Source organism: Haliotis asinina, chromosome 5 (genome assembly GCF_037392515.1).
Source record: "Haliotis asinina isolate JCU_RB_2024 chromosome 5, JCU_Hal_asi_v2, whole genome shotgun sequence".
NCBI lineage: Eukaryota > Metazoa > Mollusca > Gastropoda > Lepetellida > Haliotidae > Haliotis > Haliotis asinina.
Window position 1 is genome coordinate 52,743,795 of NC_090284.1, and position 21,965 is coordinate 52,765,759.

The 21,965-nt window shown below is 38.1% G+C and overlaps 1 long non-coding RNA gene across 1 annotated transcript; it reads right to left on the reverse strand.

The window, feature by feature from the left end:
• Positions 1 to 4,636: 4,636 nt before the first annotated feature.
• Positions 4,637 to 21,839, reverse strand: LOC137284784 (uncharacterized). The gene is made up of 4 exons (XR_010956920.1): positions 21,751 to 21,839; positions 7,354 to 7,564; positions 6,581 to 6,741; positions 4,637 to 5,736 (listed from the first exon to the last, which is right to left on the reverse strand). It is a non-coding gene; the product is annotated as an uncharacterized lncRNA (long non-coding RNA).
• Positions 21,840 to 21,965: the final 126 nt, after the last annotated feature.

Sequence of the window (21,965 nt, forward strand, 5' to 3'; positions counted from 1 at the left end):
TTACATGGATATTTTGTTTACAGTACGTTATCATGTTTGCATTGTAATCGCTGCACTTACAGCTATGCGGCGGTGGTCTGTAAATATCTGAGTCTGGACCAGACATTCCAGTGATCAACATCATGAGCATCGACCAGCGCAATTGGGAACCGATGACATGTCAACCAAGTCAGCGAGCATGACCACTTGATCTTGTTAGTCAACTCTGACGACAAGCATGGGTTACTGGTGGCCAATATTCTAACCCGGACCTTCACGGGTTGCATTTGCTAATACGTGATAACCATATTCTCAAAAATGTTCTTAAAGATGAATATTACATCGATAAATAAAAGGATGTGGATGGATAAAAGTACATTAAAAGTCAGTAATTGTCACCGAAATACCATCTAAAGAGGGTATGTTACTCTCAATAACTTCAAAATGACAATGCATTTTTTCTCTCCAAACCCATCCCCGTGGTTCATATATAATGGATGCAACTGTTGGTCCCTCCCGTCCTCCCATGTATATTGGAATCAACTGATTTCAGTTATTTAAATGGAAACGTGTCCGCAAGTGAGATTGTAGGTCTCTCATGCCTGAATGCCAATGGCTATTTTCAAATCACCACATATACAATGATAAAATATCATTGTGATGTGGCTGACTTTATAAGCATGATGTGTTTAAGAGATTTCTTGATTGCAGAACCTCATTACAACGGCATTACTGTCAAAACTGAACATATTTCCAGCAGGAAATAAGATTACCAATATGTCTAATTGATTACTTCTTTATTTTCTCCACAAAACGTTTGGGGATCATTACAAATTCCTTCATCAGGTGCTGTGACTCTGTCCCTGATGAAGGGATCTGTAATGATCCCGAAAACTATGATTACACATTGCTATTTAGAAAGTGGTCAGGTGCAACATATGTCATATTTGTGATTTCACTTTCTTTGTAAAGTACAAATTTTAGTACTTTTTGTTTGGGTTAAGTCCCATCTGGGATTCAAACCCGCGCCCTCAGAGTCAGGCACCTATTCGCCAGCACACAAAGTCAGCCGCCTAGCCGGCTCGGCCACCAGGACTTCCACTGAGCGGGCTAGGCGAAAAGTTGTGTGAAAAGAGTAAAGAGTGAGTGAGTGAGTGCAGTTTTACGCCACACTCAGTAATGTTCCAGCTATATGGCGGCGGTCTGTAAATAATCGAGTGTGGACCAGACAATCCAGTGATAAACAACATGAGCATCGATCTGCGCGATTGGGAACTGATGACATGTGTCAACCAAGTCAGCGAGTCTGACCACCCGATTCCGTTAGTCGCCTCTTACGACAAGCATAGTCGCCTTGTGTGGCAGGCGTGAGTTGCCGAAGGCCTATTTTACCCCGGGACCTTCACGGGTCGGAAAGAGTAAAGAAGATTGATCCATACTAACCGTGGGTTAGGTGTTATTAACATGTCTTTTATTAAGGTCCCCATCCCTTAAGTATTAAGTCGCTGAATAGGAAAGGAAGAAAAACCCATGTACGTACCCACCATGTTTGTATCACCCCAAAAAGGTGTGCACCCCTACCCCTTTTTGTCCTGAAAGTTTTGTTACATGACCACTGAAACGCGGGTGAAAATGAACGGTCCGCGCGCGTGTGCACACACCCCTTCTCAATAATGGGCACCACCCAATCCCCTTCTCAAAAAGCTATATCCGATCCTGTGTGTGTATAGCTTCCTTTGTCCCGTGCGTCTTTCTCCTTAGTCCAAACTCCCCTTGACTGTACTGTCTGCTAAGAGTTATTCAAGGTTTCTCTATACAAATAATGATTCTCTTCAAACTTGCTTTCATTATTATCCTTTATTCATGTTGTTCTTACATTACCAATACTGGTTCATGATATTCACTGGCTAACTGAAAGTATGTACATGTAAATGCCCCAAATTCAAAGTGTTTAAAATTTCTCTTCACCTTTGACTTATGATGGTAGGTTTGGTTAGAGGGATTATTGATCAGATGCCCTGTCCATTTGACAGCATGATGTTTTCCTTTTCGGATCTCATGACAAAATGATCCGTTCAGTTTGCAGAAAGGGAACAGGTTAATGCATTAACAGAATAAAGACATTTATAGCTGATTCTGGGCTTGCCGTAAATGTCAATCCATTTCACCGAAAGCGTGCTCCATGTTAAAATACATCTGGTCATTGGAGTATACGCGAATGTTTTGCTCTCTTAGGTAATCTGTCAGAACACGAGCGACACGTGGATGGACATTATCACTGATAGAGTTACGTCTCTGTCCATGAATGTACGGCTACACATGAGACTCGGTGATCTCATCCCGCATCGCACACCTCTCAGTTAGCCATTGTCAATGACAAGTTGTGTTCGACAATGAGATGTTATGCCTTCCAGTACTATAACGCTGTCCTCACAACTGTGGACGCTGCATAAACACGCTTCAACATTCAGTTCACCTCACCGTCTGCACACCCTTGCCCTGCCATATCAGCTGTTATGGTGAAATCTTGATTCATCAGAGAACAAAACACCATCCCAATGTTCATATTACTCTTGTCATCATTAGAAAAAAAATCATAACCTGTTTCTTTTTGTGTCAAGGTTAAAAGTTCTAAAAACCAGTTGATAGGCTCATTGCTGAAAATCCAACCCATGATTGTGTAAATACCATGATTTGACAGAGAGGGAATCTTGCATTTCAAACACTAGTGTAGGCTTTCTATAGATAGGGCTATGTGTATGAAACATCATGAAGATGACTGATTTTGATTTCACACGGTCGGCAGCAATAAGAAAGTGGTTCTTATTTCCCTCTTCGCGGGTAAAGTAAAAAAAAATGATTAGTGAGTGAATTTCGGTTTACGCTGCTTTTAGCAATATTCCAGCAATTTCACAGCAGGGGACACGAGAAATGGGCTTCACACGCTGTTCCTGCGTGGGGAAATGAACCTGTGTCTTCTGCGTGACGAGCGAATGCTTTATCCTATACATGTAACCCACTGTCCATGTAAAATGATTAAATGGCATGACTGCCCCGAGAAGCATCTGTTAGTTGATCTATTAATGTTTGTTTGATGCCAATGGCATCGTTGATAAGCTACAAATGTGCCAGAGTTAATTCTCTTAGTTCAAGTTCTTTCAGTACACACACAAATGCCAATATGTGTCCCCACAACTAAGCAACAAAATTAGAAACTTGTTGAATTAAAGAGTATTAGAAAGCATGTTTTATACAGATCTTTATTGCAACTTGTTGTATTTGGTCTTTGTTTCACTTTGTAAATACACTAATTTATTGCGAAACTTGTGTCAAATTCAGCATGAAGGAGATGGTCAACAACATGTAACTTCAAACTAGGCAAGGATTTCAGAGAAGTATTGTTGTTCAAGGACAAGATGTTTTCGAAGCATTTGGGAAATTGTTTTACTGTTCTTTTGTTTGCCATCTTAATGAAGACATTATGATATATAAGGACCATGTTGATGTTGGCAGCAAGCAAAGTACATTATGCTTAAACCTTGGTAAAGCAAACCCAGCAAAATTAACAGTAATTTCTGCAATCCCACATGACTACATATGAAATTTGACATGAATTCATGCAGAAAATAGTGAGCACGTGTAACGATTATATTTTAATAAAGATGGCCATATGTATTGTTTAATCAGATCACACTTTAGGGACACCACAGCTCAAGATTCAGTAAAATCGAAAAAGGCATTGGAATGTCAACTGTTAGCTAGATCTGATATACTCCCGTCAATAAGCATCTTTTGTCCTATTTCAAATACAATAAAGAATGATAATAGCAAACCCAAAGGGACCACTGTTTTTACATTGCAAGAACTGTTGTTCTTTATATACATTGACCTAAAATTTCAGCAAGTCTCCACAAGTCTCTGCTTGCGTTCGAGTCTTTTTTATCGTTATAATAGTTGAGGGCAAAAGTGTACTTTATTACACAATACATGAGAATAAAGCGAACTGTATTTCTTTTCTGTGATGATTTAATACTTTACGACCATAAGAAAAGCGATGATGTCCTAAATTAACAATCCCTGTTTAGGGCTAAGTGACATGCCGTTCCATTGACATATCAGCCCCCTAAAAAAGACAAACGAAAAAGAGTTTCATCTTTATCTAATCTATATCATTTTAATTGCATCTAAGATTAACATAAACCATATGGAACAAAATGACGGTTGCATTTCTACTACTGATGAATATTTAGATCAGTATTGAGTAGTCCCAGGATATTCTACGGATGCATTGTGTGGCTGTAAACATTGCGATGTTTAATTGTGAGTCGAACTAAGACATTATATCCACTGAAAAGCAGATGCGTAATGTTTCCACCAGTGATGTTAGCCAAGCAACTGCAACCCTCAAAATATGGTGCTACAGCGTAGCTCACTGTAAGAGATCTTACAAGGTGGTATGCATCATGACGTTGCTTAACAGAGGGCATGTTTCATAACGAGGGGCCAGACACGAATGGCGTAGTGACGTCAATACAGTATCACGTCATGCCTGATAAAGCACTGCAGGCTTTTTTGATCTCTAACGGCATCTTTGAAAATGTAATGAAATATACACACACAGCTTTCAGTCAGGTGATCAATAAAGAGTCGAAGTCAGTTTCAGCAATTCTCATTTATTGTTTAAACTGATTCATTCCAAGAGCACCTTTTGTGGGAGACATTGACTCCTGACTCATCATCTTTTGTATATACTTGCGGGGTCTAGCACTGGTATACGCATATTTCTATTCTAAATCTCCAAATCATCATCATCATTAAGAAGCCAGCAGTCAGTGGTACCCAGATGACCCATACACAGTTGCCTTGTATGACAAGCACAGGTTGCTGCAGTGTTTCCAGAAATTATTGAGAAAGGTTTTGTTTCCCAAATGCTGATAACAGAATTTAAAAAACAGGTGTAACATTATAAAGTAAGGTACTCAATATGGGAGGCAACTCTTGTAGGCTTAATAATGAACCTTACTACATGGAGAGTTATCTCCCCTCATGTAGCCATCGATGACATTGATGATTTTAAAAGGGATGTGATTACTGCAAATAAATATCTGTTAGATATGACATTCCTCTGTATACCCTACACAAAACATTGAAGTCAGGATTCAGGACTGAGCACGAGATGGGCAGGGAGACCAAGGAAGCAGTACTACACAACCAGCGAGTGGGGTGAAATTGAATAGCGTTGAGGGTATCCGAAATGAGATGATTAATAAAGGAAGCACTCAGGTATGCTATTAAACCCTTTGACAAGAATTACAAAAATTTACTGGGTGAAAAAGTGCTGACTTCCCTCAACATTTATGAAAGATACACAAAAAAGAAAGCCGTTTAATCTGTTTAAACTTCTATAGTTTATCATGCACTATACATTTACTGAAACAACTTTCCTCCATCATTTCTGGGAATACTAAAAATTTTAACATGGGATGAAACAGGTGAGAGAAGAAATTCACAGACAATCCAGTGTTTGAAAAGACAATCATCCTTCAGTGCAGTGGATGTACAAGCAGCCAGTACCAGATCAACCCCAGGGCACAGAATGTAGTCACCACAAAAATGTACTCAGCATGGTTTTGGGTACTCGGTGCCACAAATCGTATACCAGTCTTTACCACTTGAGGGCTGTTTCTTTACACAGTGGAAGTCGAAAACATCTTCATCATAGTTGCTGAGGCACAAATACTTGTGTTTGGATAAAGTCTGCAATAGAAGTCAACATATTTTAGGAACTGAAATAGTTTTGTTGCTGGTCATTAAAATATGTATTTGACTGGAATATAACTCCAAATTGTTTATAAGTTCAAACGGGTCTTGGCTAGATTTAAAACCTACAGTGACCGGTGAATTATTGCTGTCTGAGGCATAAAACAATATCCACTCTTTATTTTCTCCCTCTACAATAGGGACGTGTCCATGGACTAACTCTCCCTCGACAATAGGGACATGTGCATGGACTAACTCTCCCTCGACAATAGGGAGATGTGCATGGACTAACTCTCCCTTGACAATAGGGACGTGTGCATGGACTAACTCTCCCTTGACAAGAGGGACATGTGCATGGACTAACTCTCCCTTGACAATAGGGACGTGTGCATGGACTAACTCTCCCTCGACAAGAGGGACATGTGCATGGACTAACTCTCCCTTGACAATAGGGACGTGTGCATGGACTAACTCTCCCTCGACAATAGGGAGATGTGCATGGACTAACTCTCCCTCGACAAGAGGGACATGTGCATGGACTAACTCTCCCTTGACAAGAGGGACTTGCATGGACTAACTCTCCCTTGACAAGAGGGACTTGCATGGACTAACTCTCCCTCGACAATAGTTACGTGTGCATGGACTAAGAAGCCCCTCTTAAACAAATAATACAATTGTGCAACAACTTGATTACAAAACCATAAAAATCATGTCCCAAAAATGTATTCTTGTAGATTTCCCAAAGCACCAAACACAGTTCAAAACAACTCGGAAGCACTGACATTGTTAACAGTGACACCACAATGCAGACATTGGTGCAATAACTGACAGACATACTTACCATCCCAAAAGGAGTCTGAACTGGCAATTTTGTGTTGCAGTTGCCAACCGGCTGGTGGAACCCAGTGGACTGGATTCTCTCTGGCACCGCTGTGAACACCAGGTAGAGGTACAGCCCATAATGCAGCAGAACACAGAGAAACACCTCACTGATACCGACCCCTGGGAAAACAGGCACGACAAGTGAATTTACATGAAATGAGTAGATTAGTTTTATGCTGCACTCAGCAATATTCCAGCTATATGGCAGCAGTTGCCTGAATTGAGTGAGTGATGAGTGAGTGAATTTAGTTTTATTCCCGCTATATGCATGAACTGATTTTGAGTGAGGAAGTAACATGTTCAAGAGTAAGTTTGCAAGTGGATACATTTGCAGAATGTGCAAGAGTTTGAACATGACTGTCTCGCCCGTTTGACTGAATTGGATGAATTGCAGTCTAACTTGAAAACTAGCAAACATAAAATACTCAATGAAACGCTGGTCATAATCAAAACATCATACCAACTCTTTAAGATTCTTGCAGAAATTTTGACTGTCCCTTTCTCAGCACTCCCCCCTCCAAACAAACAGTGAACCGTATCAATATTTTAACGATAGTTTGTCAAAATTTTTTTTATATTTATAGGACAAAACTTCTGTAAAAACCTCGCAGGGTTGGTATGATGTTTTGATTATAATCAGTGTTTCTTTGTGTACTTTATTAGTTTTCCAGTTAGAGTACAATTCATTGGTTCAATTTTGAGCCAAATAGGCTATAGACATTAAGTATTTACTTGACTTCTGAGATCACCTGGCTCCCTCTAGTGGTGTTCTGAGATCACCTGGCTCCCTCTAGTGGTGTTCGGTCTGCAATCCACACGAGGATGCAGTATACTTATAGCAGCATAAGAAAATGCACCTCTATGTGGAGCTTGGAGGAGTCATGTAGTAGGTGGTAGATGGGCAGAGACTGTAGGCATGGCCAGAATCAGCTCCAACAAGGACCTTATGAAGAAAAAACTACATTTGACCATTTCATACAATAGAAAAAAAACAGAGACAGAGAGAAAAATCAAAACATTCATTTGGCTTATGAAAAAGTCAGTAAAACCACATCTGGGTCACACTGAACTATGAAATGCAACCACAAATGGAACAGTTATCTCCCTTTGACCATACCTCATCAAACCAACGTATACAGTTTTAAGCGTATTTAAATGAAATTTATGCTTTTTGAGATTTTTGGGGAGGCCAATGAAAAGAAAAAATACAGTCGTAGTATGTAGAAAGAACAAGCAGTTGTTAGTAAGGTGACATAATCCTCTGCCTCAAACTATCAAATCAAACTTAAATAGTAATGAAAGTGAAGGTTGTAGTTTAAGATGAAGTTAAACGCTAACAAAAACATGACCTGCCAACCGCTCTAGATATCTTTTTCTGTAGCTGTTCAAACACATATATTTTCAAGATTCACCTTGACTCTGTCATGAATGTTATGGTATATGAAACATGCAGAAATATTAATAAAGAAATTGCTCATCAAAAAACAACATTCAAGAGAAGTCTTGAAAGTCTATGAAGAAAATCCAGTGAAACATTCTTGAGATATTTTGCTGACACTCGGGTTAACAAACTGAAATATTCAAAGTGTTGCTGTGATCTTGAACATCCACATGGAGGTCACCAAAATATACTGGACTCTGTGCCTTCCCTGGGTGAAGGTTGGTATCAAATATGATGACAATCCAGTGAAAGTTCACTTGATATGGCCTATCCCTTCAGCTTCTTTGTATACCATACCTGCACATGGTTCAGCCCATTTCCTCAGTTTCGTAATACGACATACGAGTACCTGCAAATGGTTCAGCCCATCCCCTCAGCTTCATATTACAAAATACCTGTGAATGGATCCGCCTCGGCTTCATAATACAACATACCTGCCAATGGTTCGGCCCATCCCCTCAGCTTCATATTACAACATACCTGCCAATGGTTCGGCCCATCCCCTCAGCTTCATAATACAACATACCTGCCAATGGTTCGGCCTATCCCCTCGGCTTCATAATACAACATACCTGCCAATGGTTCGGCCTATCCCCTCGGCTTCATAATACAACATACCTGCCAATGGTTCCGCCCATCCCCTCAGCTTCATAACACAACATATCTGCGAATGGTTTGGCCCATCCCCTAAGCTTATAATAATACACAGGGTCTGTAACAGGCAGTGTAAACTGTGATCAGCCTGTAGTTTAACTTTTGTGATCGTTTGACTATCAGTTGAGAAACAGCCAAAAGTTCTACCAAAACTTGTTGTATAGTGTTTAACACTATTTGCCTAAACACTGCATAAACAACCCAAATGGTGCATAAACACCTGCAATATTGGGGTTTTGAGATAGAATGTATTTTAATATAGGCAGGACCCAAGGCCAAACTGTTATACCAACGCACCATATCATAGTGTGCAGGATCCAGGAAAAGCAATATGGTAGCATGGCCAGAAACACAAGATGTTCCTGTAATTTATCCATCAATGGCTTCTCAAAAGAAAGCATCCTCTGTAAATGAAACCTTAAGAAGTGTTGACCAACCAGATGGCTTGCTTCGAAAACATCCCCGTTTTTTGTCGGACCTACAGTCATCCACCTGTGACTTGGACATTCAGTAGGGGGTCAAAATTGGCATTCAATCAGGAGAAATAACTATAAAGAATTGTCATGAGACATGATTATGTTTACATGAAATTTTAATCAATTACATTCAATGGTAGTGTTGCGACTGGCAAGGCAGGCAGGTGGGGTACACTGAAGCATTCAATCTTTCCATGATTTATTGTACTGTGAAGCATTTCAAGTCAGGGTCATCTCAATTTTTTGGTTTAAATCTTTGCAAATATACAGTGTTCCCAGAAATTATTGAGAAAATCTTTGCTTTTTTCTAATGATGCTAAGATTGGAAAAAGGGCTTTCACTATGCACTAAGCATACAGAATAAGGGAGACAACTCTTGAAGGCTTAGAAGGCAGCTCATTACGTCAAGAGTTATCTCCCTTGTCTGAGCAGACGGCTTCCTGTGTTGACATGGCAGAATTTACAGCAAGAGAGAAAAGAAAGCTCATTCTAGATGATTTTGAAAGGGGTGAGGCTGATGCTAAAGTGTTAGCTTGTAGACATGGTATTCCTCTGTCTACAGTATACAGAACTTTGAAGAATATTCAAACAGGAACCGGGATAGAGCACAAAGCAGGGGCAGGTCGGCCTAGGAAATTCAGTGTTGTGGATCGCCGAAGACTTGGGCAGATTGTGAGTAGGGGCAAATTGAAAAGTGTTGAGAACATCAGAAATGAAATGATTAGCAGAGGAAGTCCTCAGGTATGCAATGAAACAGTTAGGCAGGAATTACAGAGACTTTATTGGGTGAAAAAACGTGGAATTTCCTCGCCGTTGATGAAAGATGCACAAAAGGAAAAACGTTTAAACTGGTGTCGGGCTCATGAAAATCAAGATTGGGATAATGTTTTCTTTTCGGATGAAAGTTCTGTTTGGCTTTCCCCTAATTGTGTGAAAATTTGGACCAAAGATACTGTCAAACCTATCTACCAGCGACCAAAACATAGCCCGAAGTTTCACATGTGGGGTGGCATATCGGCTCGCGGAGTGACGCCATTGTGTGTTTTCACGGGAAACTTGACAAAAGAAAGATACGTTGACATTCTAAATGGTCACCTTCTTCCGACAGCACAAACATTGTATGAAGATGATTGGATTTTCCAGCATGATAATGACCCAAAACACACTGCGCGCTACACAAAACAGTGGTTGTCGGGCGAAAATGTTCAAGTTTTAGCCCAGACCTAAACCCAATTGAGAATGTGTGGGGAGTCATGAAGGACAGAATAAACCAAAAGGGACTGAGAAATATTGAAGATATGAAGGCCGAGGTGGTCCAATATTGGGATACACACGATTACCTACAAACTTTGATGGGTAGTGTGCCTAGGCGTATTCAGGCATGCATTGCTGAGCGAGGAGGTCTAACAAAGTACTAAAACAAGACTGAGACTGTAAAAGGATGATGTTTTAACATGTTTATGTAAGTAAAACGCCAGAAGTTAATAAACGTAATGAGTTACATGACGCAACATGATTCTCAATAATTTCTGGGAATACTATACAAGGCCTATGCTCTACTTATGGTGATCACACTTCGACTTAAACATGAACAGTATATATGTGTGAGGACTTAGTTAATACAGTCCACCGTCAAACCATGGAACAGTGATGCCAGCCACAGCCATCGAAATTAGCCTCCCTATCACAGAGATGAAAGCAATCACAGTCAGCAGTAAAATGAGCTGTATTATCATTTAATGAGTGGGCGAGTGAGTGAGTGAGTGAGTGAGTGAGTGAGTGAGTGAGTGAGTGAGTGAACTTAGTTTTAAGCTGCTTTTGTCGGAAATCAAATCCAATCCTTGGTGTGATGAACGAATGCTTCCAATGAATTGTAACCTATGCACTTTTTGATATTTTCTTGCTTAATACATAGTTATATAAAAGATTACAACCCCAACTAGCTGATGGCATTCATACCATTTTTACTTTCCAAGTTCAAGGAAAACTTGAATTCAGGCACAGAATCAAGAAAGATTGTTTGATAGACAAATATGAATGTCAAACTGTCAAATAACAAGAACACAAAAAAATAAAAATGATCAGATGACCAAATTGATGAGTAGACTAAAACACTAGGCAAGGGAGTCTGTAGTTACAAGACAGGCACTAATCAAGCCCTAAAACACTGAGGGGAACGTGCTGTACCCCTGAAGGAGCTTCCACTTTTACAAAATTACAACTGAGATTGTCCAATTTTATTGCTGAAATAACCCACTTTTACAACTGAGATTGTCCAATTTTACTGCTGAAATAACCCACTTTCACAACTGAGATAGACCACTCTTGCAATTGAGATAGCCGTCATGTTACCTCACCAGAAAATATTTCAAAAGACAAATTGAAACAAGAATTCCAGTCAGTCTTATTGGTTGTCAGAGATGTTACAGAAAATATAATTCATTCATGTGTTCTTTAACTGTTATGTTACATCTAAACTACTGACAAACAAGGATAAGTTGAGCACCGTCCTGAAAATTGACCCATACTAGCATGTATGAATGCTGCCCACTGGCGCTTGCCATTGTGAGCAAACGGGTTGTATTGACTTCCTCTCATTGTGAGAGTCTTATGAGCAAGGCATGTGCAGCTACACACATATTGAATGTCCTTTTAATGCACTGCATGTGCACTAACCTACATCTGCTCTACCTTTCACAACGCAAAGGGGTTTGCTCATTGCTGTGTACCATCTACTTCTTGTAAACCCATTCTTTGTGTCGGTCCAACATATCCTTGTTTGCCAGTACTAATTATTAGTAAGGTATATATCATTAAGTACCAAGAGTGTGAAAATGAAATACAATAGGAATAAGGCTGAATTTCTACTAAGTTTGAGAAAGTAGAAATCAAATTCAAAGTCCTTTTAATACATTTCAATGCCTTAGGCAAGTGACTTAAGAATTGCCTCTGTTCAAGCAGCAGAAAATGGGTATCCAGTGATGTAAGTGATGTGACCCTCTAGCTCCTCAGTTAGCAGCTTGAATTATCCAAGGTAATAATAATAACCAGGGCCAAGATTTTCAAAGCTCTCTTAGCTCTATAAAAGTCAGAAGTCAGTGCTAATGTATGCTACTTAAGACTATCTTAGCACTAAGAGAGTTTGAAAATCTCGGCCCAGATTGTTTGTGCTACGAGCATTCAGCTAGTAAACTGAGTTTAACGTATTAATCATGTACGTAACATTATTATTATTATTATTATTAATATTATCTGTTAAATTTCTCAGCTTGTGACTGTTGCAGTGAAATACATGTTTATGGACAAGGCAGAAATGATGTCTGTCACATGCCAAGGAACATGCCTCCATTCTAGACAAATGCCATTAAATTGCATCTACATTTCAGCAAATGTACGGCAGGTAAACAGCAGGTGGATGCCAGGTGTGATCAGACATGCCTACAATATGGAGAATTCAGGATCTGCAAGATCGTTTCCTTGCTTGCAAAGAGAATACTAAAACACTGGGCTTTTACTCAAGCATATCCAGCTGTGGTTAAATATTTATCATGCAAAGCTGTGTTCCATTTGCGACATTGCTTGTATGAATTGAGGATTTTGTACAATGCCCTAGCATCATAATTTGCAAGAGATCACAATGCTTTGACATTATCATTTCCATGACTCACATACTATGATGTCAAAAACCTGATGACATCACAATACCATGACATCTAAAACTGGATGATGTCACAATGCTATAACATCACTGCACTGCAAGTTTAATGGCAGTACAGTACAATTTTAATTGAACACCACTGAAGACTGATTTTTTATGATAAATAAAACCAGAAGGTTTGAGTTGGGTTCTGCTGAGAGAATGTACAGAACAATTATCATAATTTTTCCTTAAAAATTTATCAGCTCTCTTTGGATCCCGATATCATGTCCAGATCATGGAAGTTACCTGAAATAACACCTGCACCCAAAAAGAACAAAGCAACAGTTTATAATCATTTACTTTAGACCAGTTGCTTTAACTTCAATGTGCACTGAAGTGTTCTGTACTTGTTTAGATCCTTTAAAATTTGTATATAGAGCAAGAAGAGGCGTGGGGGATGCTACTGTTATTAATAAACTCTGTATATCAACATCTTGAAACTCTTGCTCCTTATGTAAGAACTGTATTTGCAGACTTCTCTTCAGACTTTAACACCATTCAGCCTCATCTTAGGATGAAGAAATTTGTTGATTTAGACATATAGCCCTCTCTAGTTAAATGGATAGTCTCATTTCTACCTTACACATCCCAATTTGTCAAACTGAAAAGTAATCATTCTCAGACTGTATCTGTTAGTACTAGTGCTCCACAAGGTGTATTGTGTCCAATATTTTTACACTTTGCATAAGTTCCCAACCTAACTGTTCTACATTCAAGTTCGGTGATGTTAGAGCCACTAGCAGTATAGAAGAAATAAATGCTTTTGTTAAGTGGTGGAATGAAAAATGTCAAAAACAAAAAAAAAACCTTACCATTGACTGTAGAAAAAACAGACCATCAAATAATCCTGTCAATGTGGTTAGTAGATATAAGTATCTTGGAACTATAATTTAGACTATATTAAATTTCTCTCCAAATACCGATCCCATTTATAGTAAAAGTCAGTCTCACCTTCATTTCCTTGGGAAACTTTGATCTTTTCACACTAGCTCAACTTTTCAGGAACTTTTCTAAAATAATTGTGCATAATCCATCCCCATGTTCTCTATTCAGTGCTGGTTCGGTTTCCTTTCACTCAGTAATAAAAAGAAACTAAACAAAATTAGAGTACAAGGAGAAAATTACTAATCATACATTTAAAAGAATAGATGAATTTCTGGGAGTAAAGGCTCTGAACTTAGCTACAAAAATTATTGATCCTTCTCATGTTTTATGTGAATGTTCTGAACTTTTACCCTCTGGTCATCAGTATAATGAATTGAGCTGCAAATCTAAGCGTTATGAAATGTCTTTTGTACCATTGTCAATTTCTTTGCTGAATAACATTTATTGTTCTCCAGTCGCATGATTTTGTACATTTGTTAGCAATTATGATAATTCTTTCACATATCTATTTGATATACATGTATTTATGTTCATTCATGTAAGACAATAAAGAATTATCTTATTAAAAGGAGCCCAGTGAAAAGGGAGATTCACAACCTGAAGATATCTAGACTTGCTTCATTTAGGGCTTCGGCATTGCAGAATGGGCTCAGAGGAAATGAAAATTATGTGGTTCAAGGACTGTGGAAAAGACCATAGTAAGCCACATCATCCTGGTCATAATCACCTGTGGTGTTCTGCCAACTAACCAGCAACCATAAAGGTCACATGGACTGCACTGTGGTGACTGATTACTGCACACACAACCTAGCTTAATACCAGTAGTATGATTTGCCAGTATTTGATATTCAGTCTATCATGAATGTATGGCCTGTTATGTGATCAACATTTGTAAAAATATTTTAAATAGATCAGTTTTGCTATTCATTTAAAAGTTTTCAAAGATTGAATTTTGCAGACATACTTAAATCAGTGTTAAAAGAACCTTATTGATCCTGGCCAAATTTGTCAAAATCCTGTCATCTTATTTCTAGTAAAATATCTACCCTTACAAATGTATCCAAGTTCATTAAGACAGTTTGTAAACACTTTAACTGATGTATTATTTAGTCAGCATGTATATTTTGTATGTCCTTCCTTGTTATACTCATGTATCACCTGTGTGGATGATTCTGTAATCTGTCATGGATGTAGAGTTTATCATGTGATCAATATGGCTGCGTATTGGCATATTTACTGAATTGCAATATATTGCAATTCATGTTCCTGTACTGCAATATACATTGCGATATATTGGGACCTTGAACATTGACAGTGAGTGACACTAATTGTGCATGTCAATCATACTTTCTTTGTTACCCTTTATGTCTCTTAACACATATACTGTGGTTCTAATAACAGAAATTTTAAAATTAGGTTGCTTTGTCAAGGATTCTATTTTCTTTTTTTATACAACTGATAGAATTACAGCATGAGGTTTTGTCACTGAATAACGAAGGAAAACCCTCTATTGTGAATGAAAGTATGTGTAGATTTTGATTTAAACCATAAAGATAATCACAAATATTTCATGTATGTTCTTTACCCAATGTAATAAATTTCATGTCAAAGTATGAACGTGAGAAAACACCCATGGTACAGTCATGTCTGAAACTAAAACTAGCAAGCAACATGAAATGTTTTCTCCTCTATAGTAAGCAGTTATTAAACTCTGTAATCAATATTGTCCTTTGTGATTTTCTCACATGATAACCCAGAAATAGAAATCACATTCACACATGTTCACCTTTGTTGTCTCTACTAAATAAATAATGTCAGAAGGAAATTAATCTGCAACCATGTGATACGTATAAAACAAACTCTTGAACATGCTAGTGTAGCTGAAATTTTGCACTCTCTATCACGTGAGTGAGTGTGTGAGTGTGTGAGTGTGTGAGTTTGTGAGTGAGTGAGTGAGTGAGTGAGTGAGTGAGTGAGAGAGAGTATGGATTTATGAGAGTTATGGATAACAATATTCCAGCAATACTATGGTGGGGGACACCACAAATGTGTTTAACACATTGTACTCACGTCGGAAATCGAAATCGGGTATCAAACTCAGGTTTTCATTTTGACAAGTGGATGCTTTTACCACAAAGCTACCCCACAGTTCCCATTCCATAAACAGCAGTACATCATCAATAATGCATTTCATACACTACCGTCTTATGAATTGCAGGTATTATTATTGGTGAGATTGGCAGATCAGGTAGGCCAACTTAACGGTATACTTCGTACAACAAACTCGGTAATCTCCAGGATTTATCTGGGATTCTTTACAAAGTGACCCTGGCAGACAATCCGTGACTAACTCTCAAAACATCTTTTACACTAAGTTTAAAATATTCAAAGGTACTTTAAGATTGTATTCTGATCTTGCATTCACTACAACAACATAAAACTAATCATAAAAACTGCTATTTATCTTTTAATCAACAAAGCACAGGCTTCCTCTACAAATCAAAATAATCAGTTACAGTTATTCATAAATTTAGAAACTTTTAATTGAAAACCGGGAATTTTGATTGATATGTGTTGCAGATTTGGGGCCAAATATCAAACTGTAAGCAAGTGCACATACATCACTGAATCTGTACATCTCAATCAAAACATCACTTAATTCACTTGATCTCTGTACAGCTCAATCCGTAATACTATCTCACTGGCTTCCTGTACATCCTATATATTTTGATCGTATTCATATTCTGTCATTCACCTGACGAAGGGGCAAGCAGTAGCCAAGAAATGTTGTGTTGTAAACATTAAAGAAGTTGTAAATCCATAACCTTCATTGTCATATCATTGAATCCATTTCTGTATTGAAAACAAGAGTCATCAGAAGTTGAAATATCCCCTGGCCCCTCCATATTTGAAAGAAAAAAATCATCTGACAGTTGCTTAAAGTCCAGCTTCATGTTTATTTTGACTAATTCCAAACCGTTTCCATGGAAATCATGACAAATATAAATGCAAAAAATCTGTAAAATCTGTAAAAGGCACCATTTCAAAATCTACCTCACAAATTTGCCAAGTTCTGCTGAATGATACTGAATGGTTTGCAAGTTGTGCTTCGGAAATGAAGTCCACCCCTCCCTTTTGAGATTAAGTCTGTGTCTTTTCCATGGAAACTGGGAAAAATGGAAAATGCCAAAAATCTGAAAATAGCAAAAGGCACCACTTCTGGTACTAGTGAAGGTCCGAGGTAGAATAGGTCTTCAGCAACCCAGGCTTGGCATGAAAGGAGACTATGCTTATTGTAAGAGGCGACTACTGGGATTGGGTGGTCAGGCTTGCTGACTTGGTTAACACATGTCATCGGTTCCCATTTGTGCAGAACGATGCTCATGCTGTTGATCACTGGACTGTCTGGTCCAGACATGATTATTTACAGATTGCTGCCACATAGATGGAATATTGCTGAGTGCAGCGTAAAACTAAACTCACTCACTCACCACTTCTGAACCTGCCTCACATATCTGCCAAGATTTGCTGAAAGATATTACAAAGTTTTCATGTTGTGCTCCAGAAACGAAGTCCAATCCTCCCTTTTGAAGTCCAAATTGTTTCAATGGAAACCAAGAAATATAAAAATGACGAAAATCTGTGAATAGCAAAACGGTACCACTTCTGGACCTGCCTCCCACATCTGAGAGGATTTGCCGATTGCTACTAAGTTTTAAGTTGTGGTTTGGAACGAAGGACACCCCTCCCTCTTGAGAAGTCTGAGTTGTTTGTATGGAAACTGAGAACAATATAAATGACAAAAACTTGTAAATAGCAAGAGGCACCACTTCAGGTAATGTCTGATGCATCTACCAAGTTTTGCATAACGATATTGCACAGTTTTTGAGCTATGCTCTGGAAGCATGCTCACCCCTCCCTTTAAGACTAAGTCAAACACATTTCCATGGAAACCGAGGAAAATAAAAATGACAAAAATCTGTAAATAACAAAAGGCTCCACTTTAGGTATTGTTTGTAATATCTGCCAATTTTGGTTGAAAAATATTGAATGTTTTTTGGGGGGTTTTGCTCCAGAAACAACATGATTACTGCTCCGGAAAAAAAACATGATTACGGACAGACAGACGGACGAGGCAATGACTATACGCCCCCGCATCACTTGCTGGGGGGATAGTGATGCAACACCTTGGCATCATCATCTTATGCAGCCATGTGGCATCTGACCTGTAAATGACTCATTATCAAAGCCCTTTGACTAGTGGATCATATGAATCACGGATCTGAATATTTAATGACTTCCTGGTTCATTCATGTCATAATTAACAGATTAATTATCACCAAACAGTCATTATAGTAACTCTGTAAAATTGGACCCATTATGCAAAATTTCACATGGAGCATAATAACAGCTTTAAATTAGCATAAATCCAAAGCATTATTCAGAATGGCTATGTGACATAACTAGCACTTGTATCTTTCAAAATATATTTTAATGGCCACATGCCACTGGTAATGCGACTTTTAGAAATTAACTTGTACTGACAAATTTTCCACTTGCTCTAATTTTTAAGACATAATTGTGATGATGAATTCATGAAAGACTAAATCAACATGGTATTTGATGTTAATGTTTACTGGACTATTTATTGAAAAGTGATAAATAGCAAGGAAAGATAACTTTATTATCATTTCAAAACTTAGTAGCTACATTTTGAGCAGATAAAATGAAATGAAATCCAAGTTCATTTGCAGTTTGAAACCACAAGCAAAAATTATCCAGTAGCCCATGGACAAGTAAGATACCATTATTTGATTCCCGAAATGAAAACAAACTTGTCTCGGGCATCAGGCAAAGGGATTTTCTACCCCCTGTTAGCAAGATGGCAACTCAACAGCAGATCATTTGTGTGAACGAAAAACCACATTCACTTTCTAACTCTTAACATATTGTCATATGCAACAATCATTGACTTGATTTGACTTATGTGACATAGATCCTAGAGCTTCATTATGATTGATAAATCCTGAGAATTCAGAGAAACATCCTCCTCTATCTGAGGATCTGTTGTTTAACCATTTGGGTATCATTGCAATCACCCTACTTCTTTTGTTTGTCATTCATTGCTCCATCATGTCATTAGCATTGATAGCTGCATCACTGTGAGGAATGATGAACGATTAACATAGGCTACATGAGTCAGTATGTAAAATAAAAACCACAACAAATGTCTGTCAAAGTATAGTAAGCTTAAAATAATTCTTTTGCATACTAGTGTACTTTACATATTCAGGGATATTTTCCTCCTTTTCAATCAATATATTCCCCTTAAAGGGGCACTGATGCGGAGCGAATAATGTTTCTCGCCAACGGTCTAATTACGAAACCAAACTGCAATTTGGTCAGCGCCCGCTCCTTCGACCGTGACGGACAAAGGAACTGGGCTCCTGTCCATATCAGCAGAATTTTTTCACGTAAACAGTCAGGAGGCTGGATGCCCATCATATGCCATTTGTTTAAAAATATCCATGGTATTCCTTGTCCGATCGTAACCAAATATCCCAGCAGTGTAGTACTTTTAGGATGCTTGGATGGTATAGTTACTGATCCAATTTGATCCTATTTCTGCGTTTTTAACCTCGATATTTAATCATGTTACATCAAAATATGATGTCTACAGGCACGTAGCAAGCCATTTGTTTCAGTACGGAAGATTGCAAAGATTTATACTTAGGTAGTTTTGAGTGTTGGTTGAGCTGTGATAGCAAATATCATACGTAAATTTTGGTAGCTATGGTAGCTACAGTGGTTTCTTATTTATGATAATAAAAACACAAAGTTGATTTATTTGAATTCGTAAACAAAAAAACGAAGACTTTGCCTTTGGTAGAGAAATCTGAAAATTTTCTTACGTAAAAAAACCCTTATTTCACCTATTTACCAAAGTACACAGCAAATGCCAGTGTGTATTCCTTATGTAACGAAATTCCGTTGGTATCCTCAAAACAGTTTCGGCCCATAAGTGTTTTCAGGTTGCATGCGACACAGAGATTACATCTTCCTTGCTGTAACTCGCGCTTGATGGTGTAAATACACGTGTTATTTGTCATCATTCCCTTAATGATTTTTTAACAGGTATAATTAGTAGTAACACCACTTCGGTTACTCAGCAAAGGTTCCCATTTGGCATTTCTCCAGTCTGGAGTAAATACTCAACATTATAAATTAAGGTGTGTAATGGCAAATGTATGGTATGTTATGTAATATGTGCATGTAAGTGATGCAAGAGGTTTTATCAGCTGAGTTACAAAAGCAAACATCGATCAAAAGATTAACCGATAACACACTGATTGATTAATTACTTTTATCTTCTAGCGGATTTGTCAAAAGGCAGAGTGTGTAGATGACAACACCCTGTCGTAAAGTGTGAGTGCAAAAACAACATCCTCCCTTCAAAGAATTAACCACCCTTGCGTTGATTGATTGATTGCTCATTATTGGTTAACTAAATTACTTAGAATAGTGGACATCATACAATTAGTTGCCAGGTGTGCTATCTTGGGAGACCAATGAGAGGTTTATCTGGTTTTCACCAACGAAAGACGTGAAACGATGTGTTACTTTTTCGCAAATGAGACAGTTGTAAGACACGCGACACAGAGCAGGATTATTTACCAGCTGCAGATGAATGGAATACGATTTCTTTTACGTGGATATTGATGGATACACTCCTGAACAAGGTAGTAGCCTGACATTGTTGCTATAAAATTAGTCTGTTTTACATTCAGTATTTGCATTTTGTTTTAATGTATTTATTGTAGCATTCAGCAGAATCTGTATGACAGAAAACAGACACTAGATCGCGTATGTGTGTGAAATAGGATCCACATTGGCAATCTATACAATGCATAAATGTTGCTGTTATGTTAGAAATTTACTATGAGTATAAGCAGATCGTGTGTTCTTTTGTTAATTTTCAGAATCATACAAATATGACAATAAACTAATTAGGGTTATGAGGCAAAATATAGAGACGTACATTGGCTTCGTTATTTTTCCGTCCTAATAGTTTTTTACCATTTCTACCACTGGCAGATGATTAACCTTCAAAGTGTTTCATTTGTTTTCATAATACATTTGTAATGAAGTAAAAAATGACTTCACCTCAGTTGATCTGTCTATAATTAAACTATCAGTTGCGCCTACGGACTGCGCAGCAGAGGTCACGAACCAGTCACGAATTCTGGGATATCATCCGGGTACTCACGGGAGAAAAACAATAACAAAAGTTTACACCAGTCCACGGAAATTGCTCCGCATTAGTGCCCCTTTAAGGTTTTGGCAGATGGCAATAAACATAACTGAGAAGAAAATCAGTTGGAGGAATCAAGATATACTTGCATGACATGAATGAACTGACATTACTTGGTAGATAATGTATGATCAGTAAAATTACAAAAAAAATGTAAAATAAGATTTTCCAATTCATTTCCTGAATTCTAAACGCAAACATAAACAACATTTGTTTTACAGAGTAATAACATAAAATAATAGGTTTCTGATGTAACTTATGCTTATGGATATTATTATCCTTATTATTCAGTCAAGTGAAGAATGTTGCATAAGATGTCCATATTATGCTGCCATTACTGGTCTTAACAATTATGACATATTTCGCCAATGCTCAGCAGGACCTGAGAACATTTTCCATCTACCCCGACTGCACAAGAATCAGCTACGTCATTTCATGAAGGTGATTCCGGTTCTACGAAAGTCACGAGCTTACGGTTTAACCCGAGCCGACAATTCATCAAATCCCATAAATAGAGAAGACAAAATAATTCAGTCAGAGCCTTTACAGTTGCCTTTGACAAGAGATAAGACTCGTGTAGGCAGCATGTCATTCGTTTTGTCAGCACAGTGATGTCATCCTCATTGCAAGTTATGTTGCACATCTTGCATGACCAACTTACTTTTTCACTCAAATGATCACTGACGGTTTTCCACACAGCATCCATTACTTTGCCTCTATCTGTCGTCTTCGGCCGTATCGCAACGTGCTCTACCTTTGACCTTTAGAGGAATATCAACTAATTTCCGGGTTTTAGGAGTAGTTATTGTTCAATATTTTTTTCTGATTGAGACTCTGCAGTAATTTCCTAGTGTCTCAACAGAATATTACTAAACT